This window comes from Streptopelia decaocto (genome assembly GCF_964273445.1).
Source record: "Streptopelia decaocto genome assembly, chromosome: 7".
NCBI lineage: Eukaryota > Metazoa > Chordata > Aves > Columbiformes > Columbidae > Streptopelia > Streptopelia decaocto.
The window spans coordinates 43,907,377-43,929,546 of NC_138661.1; the positions used below are offsets into that span (position 1 = coordinate 43,907,377).

Sequence of the window (22,170 nt, forward strand, 5' to 3'; positions counted from 1 at the left end):
TTGAGGAGGCAACAGCTTTACTTTGCTGAGGCAAGAGTACAGGGGAGGTCGCTGCAATTGCCACCTATAACACTTCTCCCACAATAACTTCATCCTTCCACATACAGGGAGGGGATCAAAGTAACCTTACAGAAATCTGCTTACTACTTAACTGCTCAGAGGTTGATCCAAATCCCACTTATGTTGCTGACAGACTTGAAACTTCTTCAGGGGAGAAAGAAAACAAAAATAAATTGTTAAGGGTGTAAAAACCTAGCAAAATCAGGGATCTAGTCTTCATTAAGGTTTGAATCTGGGTCAAACACTTCACGTTAGCTGAAAGTTAAAAGAACATACCTTTTTTTCCCCTTAATGAAGAGAACATCCTGAACAATATACCCACTTTGCGAAAATACCCTTATTCCCTAAGCACAGTGCATCTGCAGTGGTCTGAAGCGAAGAGACTTGGGGACCAATTCATTTTTGCACACAAAGAGAGCAGCTCATGAGCTGATGACATGGATGCACAGGCTTTCAGATAGCCTCAGCAGGATGACTTTCACCCACAAAAAGTATGACATCTCTTAGAAAGCTAGCACTCTAAAAAACCCACTTCTACTCTGCCTGAAAAGCAAGACCTTTGTGTGGCACAGATATTTTCTACATCTCCAGGAGACTGACTGAGGTTAAAACAGGTCAAACCATGTAATACAGACAGCTTTGTGTTGATATTACCCACAGTGTCTATTAGGAAGGCCATAATTGTAAGAAACTATTTCTCAGCAAGGATATTTAATACAGTGCCAAAGAGTGTCCCCAGGCAGGCTTTGTTTTAAGGTTTGCGAGCTTTGGGGGGAAAGGATTGTTTCTCTCCTTGGGAAGTGGTTCAGGTTTTTAGCTCTATTGTAATCTAAATAACACATAATGGCAGCAGTGGAAACTTCACCATCAGCATCGCTTGCAAGCAGACTGGGTATAGCCTGGGGCAAAACCTGAAGCACCATCAATCATACATGTAGTAAGAATTGGCATGCACTGACGGGGTATCATAAGGACACTTTCAAAACTGAAACAGCAAATTTAACCACGGAAATACTCTGGATGCTGGTGAATTTTCTTCAGTCTTCACGGGTATTTTACCTACTAGAAGTCAGGAATTAGAAACTGAAGACATAAAAACTCCTCTAATTCAAATCAGGGGGGCTGCAATAATTCAAAATCTATCAACGAATGATAAAGACATGAGCAGCTCATGTGGCCTTAAAACAGTAAAAAAACCCCAACAATTTGTAGCTGGGCTGCTGAGCGCCTTGCTCTTCACACCCAAAAGTAGCCAGAACACAGTCTGACCCAGTCTGGTAATTCCTGTTTCTACAAAGTCTAGGCAAACTGTTTAGGGAGGACAACAGAATAATGATAAAACCAGAACTGCAAAGGGCAGGACTCAACAGGCTAACCTCCATGACAGTCAGAACTGCACTTAATTCTGACTGCAAAATCACACTGGTTTTCAGTGGCTGAAGTTCTCTATACCTCCACCTCTGCTATGTCTCTTTTCTTGATCAGCATGAAATCTGAAAGCAGTGCTGCCTTTCAGCTAAAAAGCATATATTTTGAAAGTATAAAAGCCAGGTTTACAAGGCAAACAGCCAAAGCAGCCCAGGTTTAGGCTGAGAAAACATAAGACAACAGGATATTGAAGCTGTTCCCAGCAGGGAGATAGCCTTCTAAAGCATTCTCCTAGTTAGGCTGCAGAGCTGCTCTAAACTCTGCATCATGGACAAGAAAAGTTACCTCAAGTGACACAGCACTTAACAGCATCTCCTCCAAACACTGCTGTCAGAATAGGGAGAAGAATCTTTCTGAAAACATTGTGGAGTCTTGCTGTGCAAATACATTTGATGATAAATTTTATGACAAATTTCAAAATAAGATTTGTGGTCACCATTCTGCATATCTGATGACACACAAACCACCTTGCATCAGAACATTAATACCACTTAAGCGTTAGATTGCTTTCCACATTACAGTCTAAAAGCCCTCTCTGAAGCTCCGTGTCCTTTATAAAGCTTTGCTCCAGGATACCCCACAAGTGCCATGGGCAGCTTCTGTGGTCCCCCGTCTAGTGCTCAGACCACTTTATAGCTCCAGCTCTGTTAATGTCTCTCACAGAAACTTACAGACTCCGGCAAGTCATTTCAAGTTGGTGTATTGTGATCATTCCCCACCCCATTGTATTTAATATGATTAACACCACCACTTATCTGCCACCCATGGAATCTGAGAGATTTAATGCAATAAGCTATGAGAGTGTCATGCTTCCTATACTGAAAGCAGTCACGAAAGGTAATACCCAGAAAGACAGTATTTTAAAATTGTCATTTTTAGATGAAAATTAGCATTTTGAGTGACTGCCAGTATTATTTAAAAATGTAAAGGTACAAAACCCCAGGTGGGGCCCTTCATATGAACCACACAGTTCTGAGCTTATGACAACTGGACAGAAAAAGATCAGATGGCTTGTACTGAACATTTGCCACGTTCTCCACAAAGATAATCTCAAAACTATGGAAGTATCCATCTAGAGCTGATGTCTACAAAAATGCTCTCCTGCAGCCCTCACAGACACTCCCTACAAGTTTTCTCTGCGGGTTGACAGTGTCACATCTTCTCTAGGAGAATCCTAAGTCAACCCTCTACTGATAGGAAGAGACACAGCAAACAATGTCATCTTGAGATCGGACACTGTCCACAGCTGAGGCTCCTCATTGACCACTGCTGCCCGTGCCCCAGGGCTCCTGGACAGCACGCAGGTGGCACTAAAGGTGTTCCTGTGTTGGAGGCAAAAGGCATTATCATTAGGAGCTGAGAGGTATTGCCAACCCAACATGTTTTGAAACTTCACCTTCTGTTTGGAGGCACTGACATCTTACTCTTGCAGCAGTTCTGTTACCAGCACCTAGCCTGTGGCTAAGGAAAGGGCCAGCACAGGACTTCCAGAGGTGAAGGGCAAAAGCAACTTGGTGATTGTCAAAAGCTGTGAAAACACACCTTGCTGTCACTCATGGCTTGAATCTTCCTCTTCCCTTTAGCCTCAGTGCACACTGGAGGGACATATGAGCTTCTCAGTGACATCAAGGGGAGATGGCAGTTAGTTTCCTCACGTAACCCTTGTGGGAGGGCCATGTGTACTCCACACGTCCACGGACCTGTTACACTTCAACTCATGCCAGCAGCCCGAGCACCACAGCATCCCACACACCACCCTGCCCTCTGGCCGCATGGACAGCAGTGTCTTGACACTGTTATCTGCACCATATATCGTATACCATATTCATCTTTTTTGTCACCTGATTTTTGCATACGTGTTGTCATTTAGCAAGACTAATTTTGTTCAGAAGCATCCAAACAAATATGTGAGTCAAAAAGAACGAATGAAAGAAAAAAAGTGAATGCCAAGCAAGGCCCCATTTAAGCACTTTACATATAATGATGAAATACCAGCTCCTGAATTTCATTTTTTGGTGAGACGACGTCTTCTCATACAATACATTAACTTTCCATTATCCCAGGGTGAAACTGCTCGGGTTTCTCAGCTAATACTTATCTGCTGCTTTCCCTCCTATACTGGGAAGATTACAAATTAATTAGGTGGCTCCAAAGCATTTTGGGGTAATAGCCAGGATATCCTTCTGGTAAAGAAGGCAAGTCAGAGGTGACCAGATAACTACAGAACGTAACAGTACCAACTGGGATGATTCCTTTCTGTAAATCAACGGGATACTGCTAAGCCTATACCAAACACCCAGAATAATGACAGTCGCACTATTTCAATCTTTACTATTGGCTCAGTGATTCTGAAATTAGTGCCTTCAACCGGACTATTGTTTGGTCTAGAGATTCAAAAAATAATCAATTTTAGGACAGGATATTTTTTAATGTCAGAGCTCATTCAGCCATTGAACAGAAAAAAAATTACTACACTTGTGGGTATGGTATCAGCAATTAACCTACAAAACAAACTGATTTTAATTAAGACATTGATGTGCAAGGGTTTGGCTGGAGAAACTGTATATCTGCTTCAAGAAGTATGAGTCATAAGCAAGAGAGGGAGGAATTTACTTCACACATTCTCTGTTTATTTTAAGGACAAAAAATGTAGGATTTAGTTCATGAAGGCAGCTTTAAGTTACTACCAGTGGTTACTACCCTAGCTTTGCTTAGAGATCTCCGTTTTACAGCACAGCTGTAGTGGCTTACAAAAACAAGGGAATTCACCTGGAGCAAAGGGTGGGTTTCACAATAGCTTTGCTCAAACAGTGTTTCATTTTCCCAACCACACAAGCAGACCACGTCCTCATCAAAGAGGCAGCTTCTGCTCCAAGTGAGACCACACTTTTCTAGCTGAAATAAAACGATATGTCATGACTATGTTCCTTTTAGAGCATCAGTTTCCTTCCAATTGTACCTGAAGGCTTAGCAAACAATTTAATAGAAACTTTATAATGCAGGGGCTTTTTCCTTTTTAAAGGTGATGTGTCTATCCTTTTTGTTAGTGACTCTAAATGTAGATACACCAGAAAAAAATTGTTCTTTAACATAAAGTGGAGGAAGTGATATTGCAGTAGGGGATTGTGCAACTTTAATTACACAGGTAAGAGCTAAATTAGCAGCCCTGCATAGCATAGAACAAAGTTTCTTAGTATCTGCCCACTTTAAACAATGGCCAGCAAGAGCTCTCAAACTGATAAAGCTTACTCCAAATCCTAGAGCAAAATGCTGTTTTGTCCCACCAGTTTAAACTACAGGCACTTTAGATGGCCATTAAAAATACACACCTATGAGCAACAAAAAAACCACAAGCAAACAAAAAAAAAATCAAGGAAAAAAAAAAGAAAAAAGAAAAAAGTCCACATAGATCTGACCTGTGAAAGCATTACTTATTAAGTCAGGAAAGTCACATATAATTACAAAGCTGAAGAGATTCTGTGGGCATCACAAAATAAAACAGGCACTTGCATTGAAACACTTGGTAAAAAAAGGTAGAAACATCAAGCAAATAAACTGACAAATGGCTAAATCAAAATCTACCAACCTCCCCCCTTCTGGGTAACGGTGAGCAGAGCCCTGCAGGAGGATGGAGTGGCTTTGCCCCTCACCCGCCTGCTGCTCCCCACGTGTGAGCGCTGCCCACCTCAGCAGCAACAGGCTGGGGGGCAGATTCTGCAACCTGAGCCAAGCGCGGATGTCCTGACACTTGGAATTGCTTCAGGACAAAGCCTCCGCAGCTGGAAAGCTGGGCTGATGCTGCTCCTGTGGCTCCAGCCAACAAGCACCCAGGAGCTATGGGTTGTAAGGGTGCAACTAAGCACAGGGGCCCTGCACAGTACGTGCGTAGTAATAAGAGATGATCAGATGAACAAGCAGCCCCATACCTATGTAACAGATCATGAGGGGAAAAAAAAAAAAAGAAGCACTTTTTACCCAATACACCATCCGAGATCACAACATATGTCCATGGCAAAGGAAATGGACCATGAGAAAGCAGACTGTGCCCTGAAGGGCGTGTGACACCACCTAAGGCAGGCTCAGGTGCTGCAGGGCAGGTTACAAGTTTCCAAGTCAGTCCTGAAAAGACAACATCCCACAAGGACAACTGACCTGCTGGGACATGCCAATACACAACAGCAGGATAACAAGACAACCTGTAAATCTTGCAGCCTCAATTCTTCAGCAATGCTGGTTTTCAAAATACCAAAGATAGCTAACGAGTGCAAGGAAGTTTTGCTTATTTGTTTTTTGGCTTTACAGCTTCAAACAATAGCACAGTGATAGGAACTTTACAGACCTCGGATATTACATGACCTACTCAAGAGCTTAGACCCTGAGCTCTTAATCACAAGGTCTGTGTTCAGAACAAAGCCAAGTCCTTCCAGCTCCTCTTAAGTGACTCTACTAGCATTCATTAAAAGACAGTAAAAGGGACAGCAAATGGTTTGCTAATAAAGTCTGATTCTGAGGTGCACTGTGAATAGAGGAGCACTAGTATAATTACATTAGTGTAGGTAACGGAGGCCACTGACACGTTGTTTGTTCTTTAACTTAAGCAAAAATAGTGTAAGGTGGCCATAATTGGGGAAGAAATAAAAAGGCAGGAGAAACTGTTCTGCTTTTGCATAAATCTGACTGCATGATTATAGGATGTTGGAGGTGTCTAAGAGGGAGCTACTGAATATTTAACCTTAGAAATGGAAGCTTGGTTGTCCCTTTCCCTGTTAACATCAACATATATCTTCCATTAACTCTAATTAGGGCTAACAGGGTGCTCACATAAGTATCTCCATAATTAATGTTAACAGTAGTTACGGGCAAACGTTGATAGATGATGAAATGCCAAGTTTCTTCTCCAGTGTTAAATACTCAGCAGCCTGTCTCTCATTTCCATTTCCTCCCACAACAGTCTCTAATCAACCCCACATATCCCAGACAGACTAACGCACCAAGTCTTGCCACAAGAGACACACGCAGCCATAAGTAACAGCACATGCTGTTATTTACACAAAATATAAACGCAGACATACAATAGCTGACACACATTAGACTGGTTCGCTTCTATGTGCTCACAGCTGTACAGATACCGTAACAGAATACAAACAGGGCAGAGCGACACATCTCTTTTTTCTTCAAGATGCCCAGGCTTCACAGAGAAACAATTTTTTTCTATCATAAATTAAGATAAGTCATTTTCAATTAACAAATCGAAGAGCAAACAAGATTATAGCAACAACCTCAATTACCCTTATCAATGCCATTATGTCACCCATAGTTGATAGGCTGCACTATATTCCCAAATCAGACGTTATTAACAAACCATTACATTTGTAAATGAGAACAGCAAAATTATCTGCCATAATCAGAACAGTAATAATAATGCACCTTCTATTGTGCTTCTGGCTTGAGCCCTGAGCTCTGCAGCAGTAGTTCATTTAAAAGCATCAACAGACTGCTTCCAGCCAGGGGTCATTTGCTAGCACAAAATCTCACTCTCCGCTCTCTTATCACATCATAAGCAGAGAATTTCCATCAAACTTGTGCAATTCTGGAGTTGAGTAAATTCATAAACCGTCTTTAGTTGGGAAATATTTATAAAGCCTCAAGGAACCAGAGGACTACTCCGCTGTTTCCCTCATGAGCTGCAGATATTATCTGTCGAAATCTTATGATGCTGAAGCCTTTGCCAGGGGCTTCAGGAAGGAGCAAAAAGCACCAGAAGAGGAGTCATAGGTGGAGTGTGGCATCAGGAGTGATGAGGAGAGCCCGTGCAGGCAGCCAGATGGGAGGAAGGATCAGGACAATGTCCCGCTGGTGCTGGCCATTGGAGCCAGACGAGGAGCCGTGCTCATGGAAAATCTGACTCACACATCTAAACCCTCCCTGCACCCTAGTGCTCACAGTCGTTGCTCCTCATATGCTTTGAGGCAGCTCCAGTCACAGAATGCACGTAGGCCTGTGTCCTGATGAATTTGTAGGTGCTTTCTCTAAAGCAAGAGACAAAAAATCAATTGTGTATTTGTCAACTCACCTCTACAGTCCCCACATTACTTTACAGAGATGTCTCCCAGAATTCCCAGGACTCATCTTAAATCAGAACTGGACATGTTTTTGCTTTGCTATGTGAAAACAAACTTTTTTTACTTGCTTTGTTTTCTGCCTTGGGGAATTAGTGACTCAGGCAGGATGCTGAAGACTCAGTGGGATTTATTTTTCATCATGCTGAGGGTGGTTTTCTTTACCAGGTACATGGGCTTATTAATATCGCTCCACTCAGAATAAGATTTTCAATAAACCATTTTGCTCCCCCATTTTTCCTCTTAAGTTTATGGGTGTAGCACGAGGAGGTTACTGCTCAGGAAAGCAAGGGACAGGAAGCACAGAAGTCCCAGGTCTGAGAAGTGCTGGCTGTCTGCAAAGGGCACAGAGCCAGCTGTTCTTCTAATGCACAAACCCCATTGCCATTCCCTTCACAGCCCCTCTTATCAAAGGAGGGGAATAGCAGGCAGCTCCCAGGATGGGCCCTGCTCTGGGCACCCTTGTGTTGCTTTTTTTGCAGCACTCAGTCCCCACACCACATCTTCTGATTCCACACTCCACCCAGACTTTCCTTCAGATAAATCTATGTCTTGCATTGAAGCACCCACCTTGTTGCTGGATCCTGGGACCCTACAAATTCATGAAAGATGAAAGTGTTCACACGTGAAAAATTCTCCTCTCCTTTTCTTGGTTGGGTTTGATTTACCAGGGGTACTTTCCTGTGTCCACATAGCTTTTCTCAGAAAAGGAAAAGAGAGTATTCTTTCCCAGAGCTATCGGACCAGCCAAGATTTTAGCTATAGTCAGTCTTACCAAGCACAGAACACTTCTTCCCAATAATGGGTTATTTTTAAAATATATTTTGAATATTCATGATATACTATTTTTTACAATCATCTGAAACAGTGGAAATATATTTAACAGCAGCAGAACCAAAAACGACCAGAACTCTGTGTTGCCTGTTACAACACCAGTCCCTTCTCCACTCTCCTCATACTCTTGCAATTAAAACTGCACAATGAAAAAAGAAAATCTAGTTAGTAAAAGTAACACTTGTAAAATTACATTTTAAAATCACTGTTGGAAAGTAGCAGCTACAAAATTAGGTGCAACACTAAGCAACGAGTTGCCTAGACATTTTTATAGGAATTGGAATGAATGTCCGGTAAGTGTTCAAGGAAATCTGAGTTGATTGAAACTTCTGGCTACTCTATGTTTTAACTGGATGGTTGGTGCTGCTTCAGTGTCTTGCCAACAGGCTGACAAGGATATTAAAATACAGGAGCAGGAGGGGTTCAGCCAAGAACAGTGAACAGTTAGTTTATAGGAGAACAGTTCATCTTTTTTTCATTATTAGTCACCCTAGCAAGGGTGTTCTCTGGTTATGCTGGACATTCAGTTAATTTTACTCAGGGCTGTGCAAAACACAAACCTATACTAGCAGTATAGGTGGCATAAAGAGGTGGATCTTATATGAAAGAATTTACTTCCGTTAGCTTTTTTTTTCCTTTGGCACAAACAGAATTTTCTTTTAAAAGTTTGAACCTTTTTGTAAGATAGCTTAGCCAGAAGCTGAAAACATGAGCTCTGAGATGTACTTTGTAACTTCTTGAAGTCTCTTCATCTTTTTGTATTCTGCTTCCCAAATCACCCGTATAGCTTTTCTATTTCACTAAAACAAGATTGCCTTCCAGTACAAACTGTGTGCAAGTGGGATTTTGCACAGTGAAATCTTAGCTAGGGCTGTTGATATATGAACTACTAATTTATGAACAGCTGCTTGGTTTCTGATACCACACAAAATAGAACTCTAACCTTCTGCAAACACAACTATCTGGACAGCATTTCTAGTGGCTGTGAGTTTGTGGGGACCACTCCTCTATTCCTATCGTTCTGCATGACAGAATATCATAGACTTCCTGAGAGTTTGTCACATCTTTCAGACGAAGCCTGAATCTTCCAGCTGAGAATTTATTTCAGTTTGGGGAGAGAGAATTGTTGCTTCATTTTGGCTTAAGACTTGAAAACAGGCACTTTGTTATATTTCTGTGAATCCAGGATGGAACTTTCAATCAAAACAAGAGGGAAAGTTTTAACTAGCCAGGTGTGGCTTATGGGGCATTAACCCGAGACACAGAAGATTTGGGCTGACATTCCTGGTCTTCCCAGTTCTTACCAGGGAACACAAGCAACCAAATTGCTAGGCTATTGACGTAAAAATTTTGCCAGGCCAAACCAAGGTGGTTCTTGGAAAAGGCATCTTGTAGTGACAGAGATCTATATATTTTTTATTTGTTTCTTTATTTAAAACTATAGCAGGGTTTATATTTTTGGACCACAACAGAAGAGAATCTTCATAAAATTTCAAAACATGACATCTGTTTCATGAGATGGATGAAACAGAACACACCTTTCCTGTGTGACCCTAACATAATGTAACATTTTGCATTTTCAAGTCTGGAAATCAACATTTTTCAGTGAAAGGCATCAGTGTTTTGCTTATGTCCCTACTTAAAAGGCCACTTTCAATTCCACTGCGTACAGACTAGGAAGTGTTTTGGGAATCTAGGATGAAAGATAGCACTGATGTGAATAGCATATAAAACAGGTAATTAGCTAGATTCTTAGCGTCTTCCACAGACCACTCCACCTGGATGTTGGGGGATGCTTTCAAATTGCAATGCACTGACACATCTGTGTTTTTAAGAGGCAGAACCAAAACCAGCTGTAAACTTACTGATATACCAGAATCGGCAGAAACCTTCTATTGAGAGCATGGGTCCTAATTCCCGCTTGGGAATTCACGCTAGAGTAACAAGATATTTTTTTAACCCTGCCAGACCTACCCCTGCCTGCCTCTGGCACAGCTCCATTGTGGTGATGTCCACTGGCAATGGGGTAAGCTCTGGGGCACCATGCTGGGGTTCTCTGTCCCCCGGCAATGGGGTGAGCACTGGAGCTCTCCTTCCATGGAGCAGCCTCAGCTCCCCGTGCAGGCAAAGCGCCAGCGACACTGAGCAGCCCAGGCTGGCATCGCTTAAGAACCAAAAGCAAGCACAGAAGTCATCCACACCCAGAAGCCACAAAAAAAAAAAAAAGAAAAAAAAGAAAAAGGATAAGTATTTATTTTCTTTCTCCCTCTAAAAGCAAATAAAACCCAGCTATAATGATCCTAAACATAACAGATACTTCAGCTTGCAAACACTCTCAAAGCTGCAGTGGGCAATAAATCAGATGTCACTTCCAGCAACTCGCCTTTGGAGCTGGTTGCTACATGGCCATTATATATATAAATAGGCTTTTTCCTGGTGATCCTCAGAGCCAAGATTCCTTGTGGTGGCTCTTCTTTAAACAAATATTCCTCTGAAGTACAGTCGAATCTAAATTTAGCATTCAATCCTAATTATTTTCCTCTAATTGGTGATTTAAGGGTAGGTTTGGTTCTAACAGGCTGATACACTGTGTCTTACTCATTTAAAAAATTTGATTCAGTGAATCCAGCTCCAAATGTACGTATATGATGTCTCCACTGCATTAAGTCATCATCATCACACAAATCATTCTGAAGGCAACGAAGACCTTCTTCTTTTCCAGGCAAATTGTCTCAAAAGAGTAATCAAAAAAAGAAAAATCAATAATGGGCAAAAGAAGCTTTTGCAATGTCATGAAAGACCAGCAAAATGCTCTGAGGCCATGCCCAAACACAGCTGTAACATCCCTTCCACATCACTCAGAAGGATAAGAGAGCATTTTCAATAAAGCTACAGAAAATGAAGGCTTAAACATCTTTGATGTCCCACAGCTGGAGGGAAAGATAGTACTTTAAAGTCCACTAATCTTGTACCATTTCTCTTTCATTAGTTTCAGTTTAGAATTTTGGATGGTGCTAAACCTAGAAAGAGGGGTTAATTGCTTAAAGGATTTGAAGCTCAATACACTGCTAATCTCACTAGTGAGTACTGTACCTGTGGATTCACTAAATAAAACCTTGAGACTAGACTTCAAGCTTTTTACAGACTTTGGATCTACCTGTTTTATGTGCTCTGGAAAAACAAAACAAAACCACAAACAAAACTCCCACCATTTCTTTGGAATAAAACTTGAAATAAGGTTCATTTTTGTTTTGTTTGTTTTTGTGTGTGTGTGTTTTGGTTGGTTGGTTGTTGTTGGGTTTTGTTGTTGTTTTAATCCAGTGTTTCAGTATCGCACATGTTCAATTCAATTCCTATCACAGCTTATAACTATAGGTTGGCTACAAGAAGAGGTGCTGTGGCATAGCTAACTCTGGTTTAGAACTCTTTCAAACAGTTTTTTTTAATCAGGATTTGTTGCAGTTCCATAGCTATTTGTCCACCTGTATGTAGTGAGCTATGTTTTTTTTCCCCAGTAAACAGGCAGTTGAGTAGTGATGATTCATTACTCTCTCTGTAAAGCTGATGTTCAGCCCAGTCTTGTTATTCATACGGATCTGTCTATGGAGGCAAGAATCTCATCTCCATTCTGGTCATTGCTTTTAAAGCTCCTTCATGCTAATTTGGTTCCCAAAGATGTTATTCTACTCTTCATTTCAGCAGGAACCAGAGTGCACACTCTCTCCTCCCACCCACTCTTTCACTCCAGAAATTATGCAGCCCTTTTGCCTACTGTCTATAGAGGGAAAAATAAACAAACAAAAATCAGGGAAGATAAAGGGGTGTGTCTTTAAATAGGAATTTAAAGGAATCTAACAGGTCAGAGGGATATAAATACTAAAATCTGATTAAGATATAGCATTTTATTGATACCTTTAGTTAGCATGTCCTTGTTTTACCTACCTAAAAATGAACTGTTAAAATACTTAACAAATTTATTAATAAAGACAGGAAGAAGAGATAAATAAACAACTTAAACAACAAAACCCCTTTACCAGTCTATAACAATTTTATGTCTAACCTCACCTCCAGTAGGAGAGGGAAGGACTTGTCCTTTCTGCTTACAGCAGATACTAAGCCTCTGTGAACAGTGTTATTTGCAGACAACCAGTGGCTTTGTGTACATATTTTCATAGATATATGTGTATGTATGTATGTATATTTATACACACAGAGCCAAGACAAAGACAAGCCAAGACATCCTGGCCTTTCAATGGTCTCCTCACAAGGAGTCTCAGTGAGCCACATCTTTCATCCTCTGCCATTCTTCATAGATGTGTAAATAGAAACACAAAGTGTGAACTACAACATCAGAACAATACGCTTGCATCATCAATCAGTTTGCACTGATTTTGAAAAGATGCAAATACCTTCAGAAGTAACGTTTTCTAAAGACCTGGGGAAAACTGCTCCAAGTTTCCTGACCTTCTGCTATCTATCTTGAAACCCTTCAGGTTTTCGGTCTTCCAACAGTTTTGTATCTAAGATTAACTCAAAGTTAGGTGTTTTCCTCTTTCAGCAAGATGATCCAATCTTCATGCAGTACGAACTTTGTCCATTGTTGAGCTCCATGTCACAGAGATTATGATAATGTGTTTTTAGAAGCTCAGTGTGGAACATATATAAGACCAAGCCCAGTCTCTAGTAAGGCCATTGACTTCAGCATGGCTTTGCTCGTGTTCATTTCCCCACTGCTGCCTCATACGCATTCGTTTTCCTATCGTAAAGTTGAATGTACATGTTCTTAGATCAGACAGTATTTCTGTCATGCAAATTTACAGTGCTTCAAACAAGAGGACCCTGGTTCGTTATTAGAGATCTTGCGTGCTATCTCAATTTAAAGTTTAATTACAGTTACTTTACTAAAGCTCACTGACAGGGTTTCTAAGTGGTGTTTGAAACAGCACAGTACTCTACAGACGTATATAGCAAAAAACATTGCATTACAACATGAACCAGCCCAAATTTAAAGTAACTGAGCTTAAAAATTATTTTTGACTGAACCTATTTGGTAAAGTTCATAGATATTTACACATGTGCTATGCAAAAGGGCATCCTGCTACTGATGAGCTTTCATGTGCTCAGCCAAAAAGAGAGGAGAAAGTTCTTGCAGTGCAGTTTGCATCGTCCTATCTGCACACAGGAATTATGCACGACTTGGCCAACTACTGTCACCAAGCAGTGATGTGTATGAAATGCAAAGAGCATTTTCATGTTTAAGAGGAAATACTTTATTTTAAATATTCAACAGTCACTGTCTTCTTCACATTGTGCTCCCAGGCTCTCAGCCAGAGCAGAGGCAGCTCAGGGGCTCTGATGCTGTGTTGCCAGGAGGGCTACTTGTCAGCAGTTGTAGTGTGAGCAACAGCAGGAGGCTCAGAACAAGCATGTGAAATAAAATGCTTATTCAAGAGACAGCACAATGGCTGTTTTTTTAAGTGTTATGAAGCCCTTCACCCTGTGGGAACACTCAGATGTCTGCACTGAGCAGCTGGGTTGCACTTTTCTCCTATCAATAATAATGATAAATAATAATAATGACAGCAAAGTAAAAGGAAACCCTGAGCTTACAAGCTGCATCAGGTGGACTTAATGCTCTTGCCTCTGAGTGCACAGGAGCACAGGACTCAATTCCCCCACCCCTCCCGCTGCAGGCCCTCCCCCAGGCAGGGCTGTCTGGGGGACTCAGAAGCTGGGCTGCCCTGTATCCAGGCAACGGGCATCTCTGAGGCTCTGCAAACCTCTGCCATGCACAGGAGGAGCAGCTGGGGCAGGTCCCCCACCCCCAGGCTCCACAGACAGAAGGAGAGAAGTAGCTTTTCCAATTTTAAAGAATATAGGCAGAGAACAAAGTAAGATGTGTAACTATCTTCTGACAACAAAAGCCCATTCCCAGATCTGCCTGGGGCTACCTGCTTTTCCACCACCTGGGAAGGTGCCAGGAACAGTCCACGAAACTTACTATGACTTTTATTTCTCAGTGCTGTGTATACTCTCACCTATGTCCGCCTCCTCCTGCTGCAGGAAATTTCCAAATTTACTAGCCACCTATAGGTAGGAGTCTCAGTTCCTGGAGCTGTCTTTTGGCCAGGAAAACCTACCAATGTCGTGAGTAATGGACATGCACACACATCACCAGGCTTCAAAGACGATCTGTGGGAGAACAGGTCAGCTGAGAACAAATGATCCATCTATCCTTACATTCACAAGAAGAAAAAGTTCTTCATGGGTGAGGGGATAAACACCTAGTGCCCGGGATGGGAGTGGGTATGTAACCTCACTGTGTGTTTGTTAGTGTCGCTAATTTCAGTGACATCCAGATGTCATTCACGGTGCTTTGGGGCAGGTTTATTTGTTCCACTCTCATCCTCTGTACAGCTGATGTTGACAGAGATTGGGATGGTCTTACTTTCATGGAGGCTCAGTGAGAAAAGACCAAAGAACACCATAAACTAAGAAAGCTAAAAACCACAGAAACCTGGTCCCTGAGCATCTTCAATTGACAGATGATCTACGGGCCACTGGCATCCAAAACACAAATTGCAGAGGATGAAGTGATTTGAAAGAGAACTGTGAGTGTACAATTGTACTCAGAGCTTCTGTAGCATTCAGCTGCCTCCCAAACAATTGTTGGAGCTACCATATGGACGTTACATAATTGAAGATATACAGGGAAGAATGATGATGAATAGAAGAAAGAAACATATGATGAATTACTGCATTAAGATGCTCTGATTCAAACCAGGCTTAATTCAAAGAAAACTTGTGTCTAGTAAGAAAAAGAGGTCACAATGGTCCCTTCCTGCCCTCCTTGATGCCGTCTCAGCATTTTAAGATCTCAGCCATAAATGTAATTCAGGATACAACACTGTACAGCAAACACAACAGATAGTCTAACCTGCCTCATCTCATCCTAGTGCTGACATACTATCCAGTCAGGATCTTTGCTTTCATCCACCATGACTAGAAATGTTATACAAACACTGTCAGGAGTGCACGAAATGCTAAAATCAGAAGCACTCTTTGGAACTTGTGAATTCTCATGGTTCTTATTGTAATCTCAGCTTCCTGCCTGTGCCTTCCCTCCTCTCTGAACAATTTATACAGCCTCACTGCCTTGGCAAATGCCTTCTTTTCCTTCTAGTAGTGACAGCTGTTATTGTAGGAGACAGTACAGTATAAAGTTACTCATTAGGAGACGTAAAGGACTACGTCCCTGGAATACAGTGTCACCTCCGCTTGAACTCTGGAGAAAAATAAGTACAGTTCCTCTTTGCTCCTTTCTGAGCAGTAACATGGAACATCAGAAGCTCCTGGCCAAAGTGCACGTAACACATGTTCTCAAGGTGATTAATTCATAGTATGCAATTCCCACCACTTCTGTGAAGGACAGCGCTAGTGCCAGAACGCCAGATGCTTTGCAATACAAGGTGTGTCCACCCCAGACAACTACACCAATTTCACAACAATTTGCTTAAATCAGAAGTGTTACCTGAGATGAAGGCACCAGGTGCTTCTGGATTTTAATCCCAGTTCACCCACTTATTGACTCAGAGGGGAGGCAAGGCAAGGTTCTTTATCTTTCACATCAAAGGAGCTTCCCCCCCGCCAATTCTTACGTATATAATGACACAAATCTTCTTCACAGCCTTTCCCTCCCCAACATGCCCTTTTTACAAAAAGCCATTTCCAACATCACCTCAGCAAAAGTTGATGGTGGCAGAGATTAGTTACATCAAAGAATCTGAAGGCAGAGAAAAGAGGAAAGACAGAAGAAAGGTGGGGAAAGGGGCAGATCAGAGACATGGCAGCTCTGCCAAACGGAGCCACCGAGGTCCTTCCTGAGATAAGGAGGGCTCCAGATTAGAGGCGACAGCAAAGGTACAAGCGGACAACTAGGAGACCACTGAGACATTCAGACCACACTTGAGCAAAGCCTTACCACCAATGGCTTCTTCAGGACCTGCAACTTTAAACACCCAGTTAAGTGCTTCGGAGAAAACATGCCAGGTAGCTTAGCCCATTGCAAAACCCAACTTTTCTGCCTGGTGCTAGTTTGTGCAAATCAGTCCCTGGTTCAGAAACTAAAAAGAAAATGAGCAGCAGTGAAAGACAAGACAGAGGAGCTTCGATGGAGAAGAAACCCAGAGCAATGCTGATTGATTATTCCCAGAATGCCTCTCCCAGAAGCACTAACGAAGTACGTGCCTGGGACAGCAGCCCTGAGCAACACATGGAAACATCTGAAAAGCTCACAGAGCCCTTCCCTGCACCCACAGACCTCCCTGCCTGATGAGCATATTTAAAACAGTTTTGCAAAGCACTACAGCCTGGATCCCTACTAAAAACAACATTCCCTTCCCACATCTCCTTCCCTTTGAATCAAGCTCAAACCCCAAATCCAGGGCACCTCCAGTATGTGTATAATGGTATCTGTCCAACATTCCTCAGTAATAGCATCACTTGGGATGGGGAGGAGAGAGCTGCTCATTGGGGAAGGCATATGAGGGATACAGGCAAGAGAAGCAAAATATAAACAATATCCTTTGGAGGCCTGAAACAGAGACTACCAGCTGGTGCTGAGGGCAGTCATTTTAATCCTCAGCTGCAGAGTCACTGGGACACAATAAAAGAGAATTAGCAAAGAAAACATTTAATGATAACTATGAGTCCGCATGCTTTATTCCTTGACTTGCAGCTGAGAGTATTCAGTAACTCAAACATGGATAGGAAAATACGAACAAGAAAAGCTACAGCAAACAGACTACCTGCAACTATGAGCAAAAAAAGCGACTCATCAGCAGAAGCAAGAATAACACCCTAATGGTCATTCTCCTGCCAGACAAACCCCAAACTCTTTCAGCAGCAGAGCACAAGCACATTATTAGCAAAACCCAACAAAAATTACATCAGTATCATCAGAAAGAATGAAGCAAGATAATAAACAGATTTTTTTTGCTTGGGTGAAAAAAAAAAAAGCAAAGGGGAAGAATTGCTTCAGTTTGAACTGGAAGATTGGTATTCTGAAACAAAATCATGCAAAGGTATTTCTTCACATCGACTCCACATAGTTTTGTTCAATCTAAGATGAAACTTTTTTTTTTTTACATTTCTTAACTTAAAAACCAATACAGAACAGAACACCCCCCAAAAACACTACACCAAAAAAACTGAAACCTTTTTTAATAAAACATTTGGATGAAATTTTAATAGCAAAATGTGAATTTTATTTTAAAATGTTGAAAGGATCAGCTTTGGCATCTCTAAACCAAAAATATGTTGCTTTAAAAAATATGGAAATTAATATTTTGATGTTTACAAATACATATGTAACCCTTCTGTTGACTGAAACTATTTGCTTAATTTCAACTTGATTTTATGAAGCTTTATGGTCTCTGTGAAGATTTTGGAAAAAAGGTTTGCGTAATTTCTGTCTTTCACGAAAATGATCTAGCACAGAGATGTGATCCACAGCTGATTTTCTGTTCAGAAGAACCATCAGATCACTACACTTTCGATCAGTTACCATTATTCTTGACCAATAGAAAAAACACATAACAAAAGAAGAATATCCCAAGCAGTTAAGGCAGCACTTTTAGCTTGTACATCTAATACTCAGGACTATTGAGTACCCCTAGGGATTTTTATTGCTAACCCTAAACATCTGGATTTGGGTTTACACTTACATCTACCTAGTTTAAAGCTTTCCAAGTAAGTAGTTTCCAAATAAGTTGGGGGTTTTTTGTTTGTTGTTTTTTTTTTTTTGTTTGTTTTGTTTTTTTTTAAAAAAAAGGCATTTCATTACTCCTTCATAAAAGCCACCATCGCTTATCCCCTTTTCCTGGGATGAAGACTTGTTGAACATACTCAGCTTTAACCAACATATGGTCATTCTAAGTCACTAGGAAAATCAGAGTTTTGCTATACTGATCTTCAAGCAATTTAAATTACCATAAAACGTATTCATGTACATAGTCCGAACATACAGTCATTATTTTGTACACTGGCTTTTGGCAGACGGAGGTGGAGTAGCAGAACACCAGCTCCTGTTTCCAATCAGTTCAGTGATAGTTTGGCCTTCAGTGCTGCTACCAGATAACATACAGAATTGGGACATGGAAAGGGAAATGGAAAAGCAAAGGCAGTTCTGGCAAGTGACTCCACTTTCCAGTAACGTGATCCATACACTAAGCCAACTCAACTAACAGGCCAATAACTTGTGATAAACCTGCAGCTCCATTCTGAAAGCTGAACACTTTGGCATGGGAAAAAAAAAAAAAAAAAAAGGACATGCAGTCCTTTTCTTTTTGTTGACTGAATACTTGTGGGAGAAATAGCTTAAAATTGGAGATATTATTTTTAGCCTCCTTGAAATGTACTCTTGGATGTACTTTGCAGCCACAAAGGTTATAAATAGTGCAGGGCAGTCTGAGAGGTCAGTGACAAACTCTGACAATGCATGTCATCTGTATAGCACTGGGTGTGTCCACCTGTTTCTCTAGCATCAGCAAGGGTACCCAGACAGAGGGCAGGAGTGCCCAAGCCTGATAACCAGCCCTGCTGCAGAACATGGGGAAACCAGGGGTTCAGGCAGCCATGAACTCTAATATCCTGTCATCAACAGTCACCAGGGAAAGGTGCCAGAAACAGCTAGAGATGGCAATTACAGAACAGCCAGTTCCCAGGAAAAGCTTGGTCCTGCCCGCCTGGGCTGAGGGGCCGGCTCGCGCTGTGCAGCGGGAGGGACCGAGCCTGTTAATGCTCCCACGTGCTTTAGTATTTCAAGCCAGTACTACAGCCCGTTTGAAAATTAGCACCTGGTGAGCATTGGGGGATCTGAAAAGAAGCCTTCCACAAGTGATTAAAAAAGGAAGCTTGCACTGCTTAAGCGTGCTTCTTTGGAACTTCTTTTGCTGGGGGTGTTGGTCCACTCACGCACATGCTGTGCTTTACTTTTTCAGAAAAGTAACAGCTGTAGACAGTCCCTTGTCCAGCTCAAGATCCCCATATGCTGGGCATTAAAGCTAAAATACAGGCAGAGCATGGCCGTTATATCCCCGTTGCCATTCAGCCACAAAATGCCTGGATGTCATATCTACCTTACAGCTCCCTGCACACGCTACCAAGGACAATGGCCCTGAATGTCCAGTACAAACATGTCCAAGGCTGCTCACCCCCTAGTTTGTTATCTGCCAGTACTGTCAACAAATGTAATGTCTGCCAAGGATGCAGCTCACATCCATTAGAAGCTAACTGGAGAATGAGTCATTTTACAAAGGACAAATCACCCATTAGATTATCGTTATCTTTACTGCGCACAAGCCTGTCCAGCGGCTGACCTACGTGTAGGCTCCTCTCACAAAAGAGCTCTTCAGATTTTGCACTAAATAGACACAGCAATGTAAGCAAGAAATTTCAGTTTGAAATGGGTCAGGGCATTCAAGAGTCACAATAACCTTTTTCATATTCTGCAAGTTTAAAAATCAACTGTGTTTTTGGTTTTATTTTTTTAATGTAAGATGCATAGACATTATTTGATGGCAAGTTTTTCATGTGAGGAAAGGGAATTTCTCGATTATCTCCTTTCTCATTTCTGCTTTGTCACAGAAAGGAGGAACAACAAGAAAAAAAAAATGAAGATACACCCTCCAGAATGAAAACTTTTTTCATCTTCAAGTTTCTCTGAAAAGAAATGCAAAGTTTCACAAAGCCAGTTTCTACACAAAATAAAATACTTCTATCATCTTTTTCTACAAGAGAAAACTTCACAGCTGCATCACCATCCTCATACAGTTGGGGAAGAAAGGCATACAGGAATCACGCTGCTTCCCCTGTCAGAATGCGGGCTGGGCGTCAAGCTAGTAATTGAATGCAAAACTCCCCAAGCCCACTTCACTACTTATAGGGTAATACTATCCTTATTACTGATTTTAACAGTTATCACTTTTCACTGATCCCAGATCTTACTCATAAGCCCAACGAAAAAAGCTTCAAATACAAGTACATATACCCCTCTTACATATCTGCTTCTGGAGAAATCTCTACAGTGAGAAAATAATTCTAGCAGCTCTTAAACTAAGTCCCCAGCTTCACTCAGTATTTTTCAAAATTTGCAAATCAAAAGCAAATGTACTTCTGTAGGTCTCAAATAAGTGATGCAAAGCCTTTGCTGCTGTTCTGAATGACACTGTATCTCAGCCGTTCCACCCAGGAATGAGCACGGCAATGAAAGGCGGCTTTGCATTCCTGCCCTGTCACATTGGGTAGACCCCATTTTCCCTTGACAAAGCACTTTGCCCATGATATAGTTAAGCAAAAAAAGCTTTGAATTACCAATATAGTATTAGAATTAAGTGTCAGGAACTGATAGAGATGCATTTCTAATGACAATTTATTTCCTCCTTCATTATCATTTGCATGTCATACAAGTTCCTGACTCCATAGGAAAACACATGCAGCCAAAGTCAGTCCCCACATGCACCATGGGTTACATCAGAAGCACCTACTCCAAGTTTCTGAGGCAACACCTCTCAGAAGATCCATCCACCTCTGTCAGGGTCAGCTGTAGCCATGTCTGAACCCTCTGGCTATTTGTGTCACCTCTAGACCCACCAGAGACAGAAGCAGCAAACATGGACCACATCACCAGCAGCCACTTACAGTCTTGCAGCACCTCCAGCAGCAGAGATTAAGAGCTGAAACCTCCTGCTGCTGTCCCAGAAGAGATCTCACGTGGGGCTCCTGGGCTCTAGGATCTGGCAGGCAGCCCCTGGCCATGGCTGGAGTGAGACTGAAACGCCACTGGCAGCATGTGGTCTGCCTGCCCTTGGGATGCATCACCGACCTGGCGCTCACCCTTTTCACTCATCTTTCACTTATAAATGCGCACACAACAAACATGTCATCGTTGGCTGTGACAGTTATTAGGACAGTTATAAATGTGACCAGACTGTAACCAAAACATGAGGCCTAGGAGTTTGCAGAGGGCTTGAAACAATAGCTGTCAGATGAGGAGCCTCCTGTTTGTCTGCACAAGGTTAACTCAGATGTCCAACGACAGCCACCTATGTGTCAAAAGTCATTAGTCGCCTCATTGGTAATTTGAGAACCAGCACAAGTGGCATCACATCGTTCCACACCACTCGCTGTGAGTGATATCTCCTCTTGGTACTACAGTTGACAGCATGTAGAAGGCACATTATCTTTGTTGAAGAAAAAGCTGTGTGAGGACATCCACCTGCCATACTGGTGCAAACTTAAGCATCTTAGTAAAGCCCAGGAGGACAGCATAACTGTATCTCTAGTATAAGCACAATTTATCTCATGGGAAGATTCTCTTGGAGACTCATTTTGCAGAGATATGCGAGTAGTACAGCTTCTCCAAACAATTTTCTCACAGTTTAAAGAAAAATTTGAGAGAATTAGAACTTTCTCAATATAATATTTGTTTCCTTTGGTCAATGTGGCCTCCATTTCCAGGCTTTTATAATAAACACTGAAGCTGTTAAAAGTCCTTAGTCCATTTTCACAAAATTGTAGTTTCTTTAAAAGCTGTCCAATTGTTCAACATTTTAAAAAGAAAAAAGTGTATACTGCCAATACATACACAGATAATAATAACAATAATATCAAACCATTAATTTTCTGAAAAAAAAAAGTTTATGGAAAGTATTTTCCTTTTTTCCACTTC

General features: G+C 41.6%; 1 protein-coding gene across 3 annotated transcripts in view; it reads right to left on the reverse strand.

Moving 5' to 3' along the window:
- The window catches only part of TSPAN18 (tetraspanin 18), a 119,981-nt gene that overhangs the window by 33,053 nt on the left and 64,758 nt on the right, over window positions 1-22,170 (reverse strand). The window contains exon 1 of one of the 3 annotated variants that reach the window (XM_082059091.1): window positions 6,916-6,960. The exons of the other annotated variants lie outside the window; for them this stretch is intronic. The gene's annotated coding sequence lies outside the window, so the exon portion shown is untranslated. Of the gene's footprint in view, window positions 1-6,915; window positions 6,961-22,170 lie in introns of those variants that run through there. 3 annotated transcript variants of the gene reach the window in all.